Source organism: Astatotilapia calliptera, chromosome 17 (assembly GCF_964374335.1).
Source record: "Astatotilapia calliptera chromosome 17, fAstCal68.1, whole genome shotgun sequence".
NCBI classification, from domain to species: domain Eukaryota; kingdom Metazoa; phylum Chordata; class Actinopteri; order Cichliformes; family Cichlidae; genus Astatotilapia; species Astatotilapia calliptera.
The window spans coordinates 15,709,802-15,722,517 of record NC_137438.1 but is presented as its reverse complement, the minus strand read 5'-3'; positions in this window follow the sequence as shown (position 1 = coordinate 15,722,517).

Sequence of the window (12,716 nt, the reverse complement as noted above, 5' to 3'; positions counted from 1 at the left end):
ACGTTCTGAGGCGAGTTACGGCGTGTTGCAAGTTTTGTGAGGTGCTTTCGTGATATTTAATGGATCGGATTACATTTTTTATTTTTCTCCGATATCCGATCCAGTAATTTAGGTCAGTATCGGACCGATACGTAATATCGGATCGGTCCATCTCTAATACAAACACATAACATCCTTATAGAATATGATGTAACACTATAGATCAACTTACTTCAGAATATATAAAGCATATAAACAATTACAGCAATATGATGCAACAAACACAGCAGTGCTACTGATCCAAAATACTCAAAGCTTCATAGAACTGAAACAAACATTTATTTTTAGTTCCATTCTGCTGCTGATACAGACTTTAGGTTTCTGAACATTAAACTTGTTGCTGCCTTTCATAGTGCGTAACTTGAAGGCCCTGAGTACTTTCTCCCACACTGGAAACACTGGAATGATAAAATTATTTGAACATTACCTAATAAGACTGATTCAGGACAGACAATTAGTTATTTTAAACTTTCCTAGCAGTCCTTCACAAACAGGGAACAGTCTGTCTATTCTCTCCATCTGTCAGCTGCTGCTGGCTCTTCCTCCTCCTCTTCCTCACATACAGCTGAGATTGTCCTGGTGGATCATCAGGGGTGCAAAGCCTCACAGATGATGTAATGCAGTGGGTCCCTCAGTCTGTCCTCACTCTGGACACTAGCAGGTGTCACACATAGAAATCAAATGTGTGATAAGCTGCAGGATTCAAACACAAGTGTGACTTATAAATACATGTTCATACTTTTATTCCACAATCAGAGAGAAAGAAACAGAGAGAGAGTGCAGGACAGACAGGTGACAGTCTCAGGTGTACACACTGCTACAAAACAGCACCAGAGAAGGAGGATTTAGTGTTTGTGTCATTACGAGTGCTAAACAAGAAGAGTTCCCAGATGGTACAGTGGACACATGTGTGACTCCTGTGATTAAAGCATCTTTCTTTCAGCTTAACGAGTGAACCGTCAGCTGACTGACATGACTGACTTTAATTACGCATAAAATCATCACATTCTCTGTAAGATTAAAGTCAGCTATTGAACGGCGAATATTTTGAAGTGAAGGCTTTAAAACCAAGTTAGTACAAACGTCGCTAATGTCACATAACTTTCCCGACATGTTGCCAACAGTAATGTTTTAATGTTCTTCATTATAAAAACATTTGCGCATAAATAAGTGACATAATATTCAGTACTTACTTCTGGAAGTTTACTCTTCGTCCGCTCCGCTTCCGCCGTTTTTTTTCGGCAAAATTATCCAAACCACCGCCGCGCTATGAAGTCTGGGATATGTTGGGCCATGAAGGCTACACAGACCCATCCTTAAAATTCAGGGTAATTAAGGACACATTTGAGGGCCGCATTTCGAGCAGCCTTTGAATTGGGACAGTCTTTGTCGTGTCGCTGTGACATAATCGGCCTTAAAATGCGGCCTTTAAGGCTGCAGACCCCAAATCCGGTCATTGGTACTTCCTGGCTTGTGTAGTTACTAGGTAACAAAAGCTCAACACTGCCCCTAGCGTCCTGGAGCACTTCCGTTGTGTTTTGGATTTTGCATGTGTTTTGGAGTTTGCGCGTGTTTTGGAGTTTGCACGTGTTTTGTATTTTGCACGTGTTTTGTATTTTGCACGTGTTTTGTATTTTGTACGTGTTTTGTATTTTGCATGTGTTTTGTATTTTGCACGTGTTTTGTATTTTGCATGTGTTTTGGAGTTTGCACGTGTTTTGTATTTTGTATGTGTTTTGTATTTTGCACGCGTTTTGTATTTTGTACGTGTTTTGTATTTTGCACGTGTTTTGTATTTTGTACGTGTTTTGTATTTTGCACGTGTTTTGTATTTTGTAAGTGTTTTGGAGTTTGCACGTGTTTTGTATTTTGCACGTGTTTTGTATATTGTACGTGTTTTGTATTTTGAACGTGTTTTGTATTTTGCATGTGTTTTGTATTTTGTACGTGTTTTGGAGTTTGCATGTGTTTTGTATTTTGTAAGTGTTTTGGAGTTTGCACGTGTTTTGTATTTTGCACGTGTTTTGTATATTGTACGTGTTTTGTATTTTGTATGTGTTTTGTATTTTGTACGTGTTTTGTATTTTGCATGTGTTTTGTATTTTGTAAGTGTTTTGGAGTTTGCATGTGTTTTGTATTTTGTACGTGTTTTGGAGTTTGCACGTGTTTTGTATTTTGCACGTGTTTTGTATATTGTACGTGTTTTGTATTTTGAACGTGTTTTGTATTTTGCATGTGTTTTGTATTTTGTAAGTGTTTTGGAGTTTGCATGTGTTTTGTATTTTGTAAGTGTTTTGGAGTTTGCACGTGTTTTGTATTTTGCACGTGTTTTGTATATTGTACGTGTTTTGTATTTTGTACGTGTTTTGTATTTTGTACGTGTTTTGTATTTTGCATGTGTTTTGTATTTTGTAAGTGTTTTGGAGTTTGCATGTGTTTTGTATTTTGTACGTGTTTTGGAGTTTGCATGTGTTTTGTATTTTGTACGTGTTTTGTCTTTTGCATGTGTTTTTTATTTTGTAAGTGTTTTGGAGTTTGCACGTGTTTTGGATTTTGTAAGTGCTTTGGAGTTTGCACGTGTTTTGTATTTTGTACGTGTTTTGGAGTTTGCATGTTTTTTATATTTTGTACGTGTTTTGTCTTTTGCATGTGTTTTTTATTTTGTAAGTGTTTTGGAGCTTGCATGTGTTTTGGATTTTGCACGTGTTTTGGATTTTGTAAGTGTTTTGGAGTTTGTACGTGCTTTGTCTCTAGGGGCCACCGTAGGTAACCACACCTCTAAAAGTGCACCCTGATGAGACCCTGAAACCAAACGTTCATACTAGCATAGATAACAGGTAATGTGGTAAGTTCTACTGTAAGAACATCTCCACCCCTATCAAGCTCACCCAAATCAACAGAATGCAAACATCATAACAATGCCCAGAAGCCCAAATTAGTGGCAACCAATAGCGAAGACCAAGAAGCCAAGAGCACTAGTGTGCTGTGTTAGAAACATACATGAAAGTCTGCACCAGTGTCAGAAACCCACACAAGATCTAGTCAACCAGCACATCTCAGTCCTGCAGACATAGTAAGGACATCCAGAGTGAATGTCCCAGAACAGCGCAGAAGCCGAGGGACGGTAAACAGACCCGAAGGCTAAGCAGGGCACCCGTCAGCACAACCCAGGCCCCACGGCCCACCCCCCAAGGCACCCCAGGACTGCAATAAACAGACCAGCGCAATAGATGGGGGCAGATGAAGGAAAAGAGAAGAGGAAAGGAGAGAGAGCCAGAGAGGCAAGTCAGAAAGAACTGGCAGAATCAGGCAGCCAACCCACCCTCCACCCCACGCTGCTGAACAGGTGCCAGAAGCCCAAATTGCCCAAATTGCCAAATGTTGCTAGATGTTATTCAACATGGAGGCATTTCCAGGAAATGAAGGTGCTTTTTTCCATTGTTCATTTGCCCAAAGAGCCAAGGTTAAACTTGGCTTTAGATTAAGATTGGGGGTTTTGGAATGAATTGTTGTGTATTACAGTACGTGGTTGTGGTTTGGTGTTGGGGGTTGAGAGTTCATGAACGTTAAAATATTTATTCTTTGGATTTAGGTCTTGTTGTCTCCTGATCTTTTACTCCAGCCTGCCTGTTGATTCTCAGTACACAAAAAATCTAAACAAGTTGAAATACTTTTAAATTATAACAGATGTCTGAGAAACAAAAACATAAACAAACTTATATTTTACTGAAAGTCTATTTACAGGAATGCTTTCAGTCCATCTCTTTTGTGTTCACTTTAAAGCGTGTAACCTCTTGTTTCAACCCACATTTGTTTTGTTTATGTCTCTGAACCAGTAAGTCTAATAAAATTTCATTTTCGAAATAATCAAATCTGTTTATGAAGAACATAAAAGAGTTAACAAGGAGAGGTCATAAATTAGTCTAATTATCACAGCTTTTTTGTTTGGAACAAGGAGTCATTATTGCTTTGCATATCCACAAACACAAAACATACTTCGATTTAATGTGATTAACTCAGCTGAGCCTTGACATTTTTGTGCTATAAATCTCTATACTCTGCTCTCACCAGGGTTTCTTTACCTCCAGCGCTGCCAGAAAAGTCCAAACCTAGCTCATGACTCCCATTCATTTTCTTCCCGTCATAATGTAATCAGGTAATAAGAGCATGGAAACAGAGCAAGAGCTCACATACACTGCAGGACTACCAGAATCTCATGTGGAGATGGGGCACCACTATTCACAAAGTATACCTATGCCAGAAACTGCTAACAGACATTCTCTCCTTTTCCCTTTGCTTGATTAGGTCCAGATGTGTGTGTGTTGGGAAACAGCTAAGATGAGAGACAGCGAGGCCGCCAGAGCCACAATAAATTTGTGGAATGGCTAATGAATAAAACAACAGTGGATTAAATGTGCCATAGCTAAAAATAATTTGATTAAGAATCTGAATTGGCGGCCAAATTGTTCTAAGCCATGCTGGAGACAGCTGTATCTTTATTTGAGCTCTGATGTGCGGGACCACATTTTCCCTCATAATGAGTCTCTACAAGACTTCGATTGAGGTCTTTTTATGGGGATTTCTGGGCAAAGCTTGAGGTCTGATAAATCAGTTGTCATCACATCTGATTGCCTGTTTAAAATGTCCTAAACTTTCTGATTCTGTTTAGTCAGATTTGGTTGGGGTCAATACAAAGTCAAAACACACTTCTGCTTAGTCAATAACCTACCTGTGTCCGCAAGTGTCTCGAGTCCCTGTAAGTTTCAGTAATCACATAACTCAAGAAAGACATGGGCCTTTTTGGGACCATCTTTGTAGTCCTGCAGTCCCCCAACAAGCAGTCTATAGACTGTCAGCAATGACATTATGCATAGGTAGTCAGTGTTGGGAATGTTACTTTTCAAAGGTATTCCACTACAGATTACAGAATACATGCCCCAAAATGTATTTTGTAACTTATTCCGTTACATTGCTCAGTGAGAGTAATGTATTCTAAATACTTTGGATTACTTAATATATTATCATCCTTTTTACAGCTACATGAATGTACTATTGCTGTGTGATTTATTACTATTACTGAAGGCTACTCGCCATACCAACACCAACTAGATTTTTAAATCTTAATATAAAGTGAGTAACAGTAGGGTGGACATTAGGTAAGGCTGCACTTTTTGCAGCGATCTCGTATAGAAAACTTTTCCACGCATATATAAAATAGGTCCGCGACTCGTAAGGGGACCTTTTGCTGGTATGTCGGGTTCCGTGTCGGGCTCGTAGCCGAAAACTAGCTTTACTTTGTTGTCTGGGTCAACTTTGCTAGTGAGAGACACAGAGAGGCGTTGAAAGGCTTATTGTTGTGGAGGAAAACACGAACACAGTGTACAGTTGAATAATTTTTAAAAATATTTCTTTACGTCGTTATGCAGGCCGCAAGTAAAAGTGACGCGAGGTTGAGACACAGGCATTAGAGCCTCTTAATGCGTGTTTGGGTTTCCACCAGTGTGGAATTGCCAAAAGTAGAGAGGGCATAGCCTAACATATGAAACAGGAAAAGACCGCCATGTAATCCATTCATTTCAACAAAGTAACTGTATTCTGAATACCCCCTTTTTAAACAGTAACTGAATACAGTTACTCATATTTTGTATTTTAAATATGTAATGCTGGTACATGTGTTCCGTTACTCCCCAACACTGCAGGTAGTATCCTGGCTGGTTCAAAGGTAAGACAAAAAAATCACTCATGAGAACCACAGGCAGCATGATTTTCAGGTTTCATTGTTTTTAACATTCTGTTTTACTTTACTAAAAAAAGTTAAAAGTTAATTAGGTTAAGTTTCTCCCTGGAAGTCTTGTTCTGACACTGTGTGCTTTGTTTTCATCACAGAAAGCAAACATCAACTTCTGTCTCACACTAACCAGAATTTTTTGTAGAGGCAGAGAGCTGCTGAGTTTAGTCTCTTACAGTGACTGAGCAATTTCTGTAATTTGTAGCGAAGGAATCCATAGTCACATATGCCTCTTTTCCACTTGTGCCCACTCAGCTCAACTTGGCTTGACTCCATTCGGTTTTGGTCGTTTTCCATTACACTTGAGTACCACCTCAATGTGTACGGTGTCATAATAGCAAAGTCTAGTGATGTCATTTTTATGAGATACAAACACAACACAACAATGGTGGACATCAATGCGATGGTATACCTCCCGCTTGGTCTATGGGTTTTTGTCAGAGTCATTAATCAACCACGGTGTTAATTCTTGTGCACCCATTTACCTCTTTGCCAGGTTTCAAAAATGGCGGTTTTGATTTTTGTGAATGTGTCATTCTCATGACTCATTGAGTGACACCACTGACTGGCCAATCATTGGCTGCAATCTGTTGAAGTCACATTTACGGATGGCCTCACGTTGGTCAACCCGGCCAAACAGATACTAATAAAGTACCTGGTACCAGGTACTACCATCTGATGGAAACCTTAAAAACCAATTAGAGTCACCGATCCTTGCCATGACATTGGTAAAACATGCGAGGTCTGGAAAACATGGAAATGATGGTGATGTCATGGTCTTTGTGCGAGTTTTACATTCTGTGTTTCAATCTTTCTAAAAAGGTGATAAAGGGAATCAGTGTACATGACATCAGGCTGTTTGGTTAGCAAATTGGCAGCAGATGTTACCACAAGTTCAGCGATTCGAAATTAGGTTAATATATTTTGAACAGCAGCTAGCTGGAGAGAGGAGCCATTTTAAAATGGAAGATGACTGAGGGATCAGTGAGGACTGGATGTCATTTTTATAAACAGCAATTAGAAGGAAGTTCTATCACCTTTCAGCTCAAAACCATGGTAACAGCCTGACACTTTAATCATCCTCAGTTTCTTCAAGGCTCTGATTCTACTCAGACCTGCACTTCCTGTTCTGTTGACTGAGCAATGCGGCTTGTGTGATTTTAAGGACATCATTACAGAGCAAAGGTGATTACTTACTGCATGTGTCCCGTGGTGCTCTATCTGCCACGGGCAGCCCTCCAATCAAAACAAATTACACTTCTATGTATAGAGTGAAGCCAAAAATATTTGGACACCCCTTCAATGATAGTCTTTTTTAACAGAATTATATGTCATTGTAGGAAATCATCCCAATGTCATGGTTGGGGCAGGCCAGGTTATTTTTTGCTTTTTCTTTTCTTTTCTTTTCTTTTCAAATGAGATGTTGAAATTCAGGCTTATGGGCGCCTGCCTTGTTTCGTCTGCCTTACTGATTTCCTTAGTCTCGATTCCAACTCTGATTTTCTGTCTGGTTCTCTGAGAAGCCTTGCCTCAATCTCCAGTATGACAATACCTGAAACCTAAGAGAAGGATTTACCTGAAATACTCACCGGCCTGCTCACTCTCTACCTGCTCTCCCACTTTCTGTTTTAATGTAAGTGATTTAGCAAAAGTATTGCAGTAACAGTTTAGGATTTACACCAATTTTTATACATAGTCCTCAATTTCCAAAGGCTCAAAAGCAGTTGCACAAACTAATTTTAAATGTAAGGATTGTTTTTAATGCTGGCATAAAAATCCTGTGCGGTGAATGACTGCCTGAAGTCTAGAATCAATGGACATCATCCAGTTCCTCACTTGAGATGCTCTACTAGGACTTTATTGCAGCAGTCTTCAATTGTTTTTTGTTTCGGGGTCTCTCTGCCTTCAATTTTCTCCTCAATAACTGAAAAGCATGTTCTATTGAGGTAAGATCAGCTGACTTACTTGGCCACTGATAAATATCCTATTCCTTTCCCTTGAGAAACTCTTGGTTTGCTTTTTCAATATGTTTCGAGTCATATTCCATTTGCACTGTGAAGCTCTGTCCCATCAGTTTCACATTTGGTTGAATCCAAGCAGAGTATAACACTGTAGACTTCAGAACCCATATTGTCACTTCTAACAGCAATCACATCATCAATAAACACTAGTGGTCATGTTCCACTGCCAGCTATATACGACTATTCTATAACATAGCCATCACCATATTTGACAGCTTATGTGGTATGCTTCAGACCATGCACGTCTTCGCTCAGTCTTCATATTTTCTCTTCCTGTACATATTCTGGTACAAGGTCATATTGGTTTTGTCTATCCAAAGATTTTCTGTTTCCAGAATTGGACAGGCTATCTTCTCACACAGTCTAATCTGGTATTCTTGTTTTTGAGCGTAAACCCTTTGAGTTTCCTTTAATTGTAGAGACTGGCATTGATAGCCCTACATTAAGATGTCATAAACTGGCTTAACCAGTGGTAAAAAATGCACTCAAGCCTGGAACCCAAACAAGGACCACGGAGAATTATTTTTGCTTTAAGTCCTTTATTTACATGCTCAGAGGGTTGTATGAGATGATGAGGGAGAAGAGGGGTTGTTGGAAATCACTCAGATTTTAGAGGAAGCGTGGGCTACAGGGAAGACAGGAAAGACTTAGTCCTAGATGATCTTTTGAACAATTGACACTTGGAGATTGTCCAGAGACAGACAATTTAGCCAGGAGAATTTACTTGTAATTTTCCAGGGGGGAGATCTAGAGACAGGGGTGCCACCAGGGATTTGGGGCCCCATGAAAAAAATATCACTTTGGGGCCAACCTTAATATTGCAAACCATGCCAACCCTAAAAATATAACACTTTGGAGACACTGATGAATATTTTGCTTACACACAGAGTTTTTGAATTCAAGACATTTTTTGCATTTTAATATTTTTAATGAAAATATTATTAGATTTTTTTTGTTACATCACCTTACATCAAATACAGTGTGTAAAATATATGCAGAGCAATATGCACTTCTTCAAAAACTATGCTCTGTTTATGTGGGTTAAAATGCATTATTAAAAAATGATTTCTAAAAAAAACAAAAACAATTAGACAGTTTTACCTGTCTCTCTTTTCTTTTCTTCTTCTTTTTTTAACTATAGACTTTACTTTTAACAAAGCCACCCCCCAGTCTGTACGGTACAGACTGTACCAAACCATATTATGAAATAAAGAGGGGAGAGGCAGGATCAGAGACTGACCCTACCTCCCCCTGCCTTTGTTGCCAAGAATGAAATAAAGCTAATGAGGGAAATAAACGTGTTCATAAGTACCTTGTGAAGAAGACTTTATTTTATGGTGATAGGCCAATAATTTTTATATACATTTTTATATAAAAAAATTTTATATAAAAAAAGACTATTTGACTGTTTTCCTTTCTATGGCCGCTGCCAATCACGGGCGCGTAGAATCATCATCAATTTTCTCCTCTGTCCAGAGGGGGGAGAGGAGGTCCATGGGTCTCTGTGTCTAATGAGAAAGGAGCTGTCAGAGGATGAGCAGAAGGGTAAGTGATTGGGATTAGTATTCAGAGAGTGCTTGAAGAAGTGACCAGCTCTCCTTAAGCTCTTATTTATACAAAAAATGGAATCAACTCCAGATCTCTAATTTGTAATGAAATAACGAGAAGACAGGCCTCACCTGGCCATGAAACAGCATGTCACTCAATTGCTCAATTACTTTTAAACGTCTCAAAAAAGGAGACTATATTAAAGAATTCCCTGTAATTCCTAACACAAGTTAAGGCAACGCTTATGTTGAACCCAGGGAATTAAAGCTGTAGATTTGCACATCAGTCACACATATTAAGTATTTCATTCAAAATCCATTGTTACGGTGTTGGAGATATAAAATAATAAAGAAATGTCATTGTCCAATGCCAAACATATTATAAAGAACACAACAGGTGGCAAAGCTGGAGTATTGTTCAGAATTGGCTCATTTACATATAGATCAGGGTTTCTTCTAAATGTAACCTGTAAATTACAATTCCCCCAAATGTACGCACTGCACATAATACACATAACTGTGTGTTGGCCATGAAAGAAATTATAATTTACTAAAATTGGCTTTTACTTCCAGTGCACACACAAATGTACTTTTAAGTTTTGATTGTAGAAATGTTTGTTTTTTTTAACCAGAGTTGCAGTTTTCTTTGAAAAATGTACGATGGAAAAAAAGTTGAAGAAATGCATTTCATGGGTTGTTGTTTTGATTAATTAGAGGAACAACTACAGCAAGTAGCCAAGTTTGAAGGTTTTGCAGAATTCATTGCCTTGTTTTCCCCTCAGAAAATAAATTGTCTTTAATTAGTCATGTATAAACTAACTTCAGATTAATGTCCTCTTGCTGTGTCATAGACTGGAAGAACTTTCTCAGATTCTGGGAAAACCTTGACACACGTGGATGACAGATCTGAAATGGTGAACTTCTGAACTGAGTGAAGTCATTCTGGTAACTCAATTTGCCATTCTCTTTTATCACTACTATCCATTCATATGAGGTATTTAGATGCTTCCTCCACCTCTAACCTTAAACTGCCTCTACAGGTCATCTCAGTAATGAGCCATCTGGTCCTTCCTTCCTAATCAGCTATCCAAGGCTATCTCATCCTCAGCCCAACACAAAGTTATTCTCTCCTTGCCATCTGGCCTCCATACCCAGCTCTGTCTCAACTCTGCCAGCGATTTATGCCCTCCTGAGGTGTTTCGTCTTTTCACTTGCACATAATTGGCGCCCAGATGAAAAAAATGATGTGAATGCCAGTTTTTATTAGTTGCCAGGCAGGGGTCATTGTTTTTACACCATTCTTCTCCTCACCAATGACGAGGAAAAAACTATGCCTTTACACTGGCTAAACGGAAAACCCTGCACTATGTTAAATTCAGATCATAATGAGTACAGTAAAGCAATTAAAACCAAAAATGTGGATCCAGGTCTTTTAAGGGCAGTTCTGAAATTCTTTTCTTGCCCTGCCTGCAGTCAACAGACCACTGCATTCACCTTCACCATGACTCACTCCTTATATTCAATTCAATTCGATTCAGTTCATTTTTATTTATATAGTGCCAAATCACAACAGTTGCCTCAAGGCTCTTCAAACTGAAAGCAAAGGCCCCGCAATGATAGAGAGAAACACCAACTATCAAACGACCCACTCTGAGCAAGCACTTTAGCGACAGCAAGAAGGAAATACTTTAACGGGAAGAATCAGTCTCAGAGAGGGGCAGCCATCTGCCATGACTGGTTGGAAGTGATGGGGGGGGGGAGACAGAATAAGAGACACACTGTTGAAGAGGGATTAATAATAATTAATGACTAAATTCAGAGTGATGTATAAAACCAGTGACTGAAAAAGGTGAGTGAAGAAGAAATACTCATCAACGCAACAGCCTAAGCCTATTGCAGTGTAACCAAGGGAGGATTCAAGATCAACTGATCTAGACCTAACCATATTCTTTAGAAACAAAGGAAAGTTTTAAGCCTAATTTTAAAAGTAGAAAGCGTATCTGTCTCTCAAGTACAAACTTGGATCTGGTTCCACAGAAGAGGGCCTGAAAGCTGAAGGCTCTGCCTCCCATTCTACTTATAAGTAAGCCCGCAGTGTGAGAGAGAAGTGCTCTTAGAGAATGTTTGAGATTAAAAGGGAGGTTCGAGATTGGCCTATAACTAAAGATAAACATAAGATAAAGATTCCTAAACTGTCGTGGTACTTGGGTATTGTACAGTAAAACTGGAGGAAAGCTTACGTTTCAGCAGACTACCATACATACATTTTTACTTGGTTACGCTCATCATTCATCCACGAAATTAGATACAATAAAATAGCAAATATAATAAGATAGCAAAAATAAAAGTATAAACATACATAAATACAGTTCTGCTAAAAAAAAAGATATTGCACTTTACAAAAGAAGGATATTACACTTGTTGGTGGGTAGCAGAAGTCGTGGAATGTGGGTGTTATTGAATATTGTGCCATGTTGCAGCTGTGGTGTTTTGTACTAGATATATTGTTACATTTGGCAGCATTGATAAACATTGTACTGAGTATTACACAGGAATATTGCAGACAAGGGGTGGTAAGTGAAACCCAAATAGCTGGGTGAAGTGATGTCTTTTTAAGTAACGGTTTAGTTTACTGCGATCTGGTGACTTACAGAAAGGCAAACTGCATTACAAAAAGTTACAAAATATATTTTGCATAAAATTTTTCCCTATCATTGTTAAATAGATTAACATTATTACTGCATATGTTTAGAGTTGAGCTCATTTACTTGAATATAAAGTTACTTTAATAATATATAGTTGGCGCTAGCGTCCACTCTCCAACATTATCAGACTTTTCCTTGCTGATCTAATAAAGCAGTTGTTAAAAACATCTCCTCTCCCCACTCATGGTGGCCAATGTGGGTAGCAAGAGGACACTCATCTGTTAAGATGCTTAAATACTGAAGCTTGTTTACTTGTTAATGCTAGCTGTGTCTCCATATGAGGCGCAGACCATAGCTGATCTCAGAACAGTAAAAGCTGAGCGAGCAGCAGCTCACATAGCAGACAGGTCTAGCCCGGATCTGGTGTCAAGCTGGCACTGCTGGCTGACTTCTGGCATGGTAACTGCTATGTTATTCAGATATGGGCCAGCCCTGGCGTAGATAGCTCTGTTTTTGTGATGGCATGCCACATCTGGCCTGATTATGGTTTGGTTTATGTGGCCCAGGCTCATAGAAAACAGGTCTGGCCTGGATCTGGCATCAAGCTGGCACTTCTGACTGACTGGTGTCATGGCTGAGTGTATGTCAACAGATGTGGGCCAGGTGTGGCAATGAT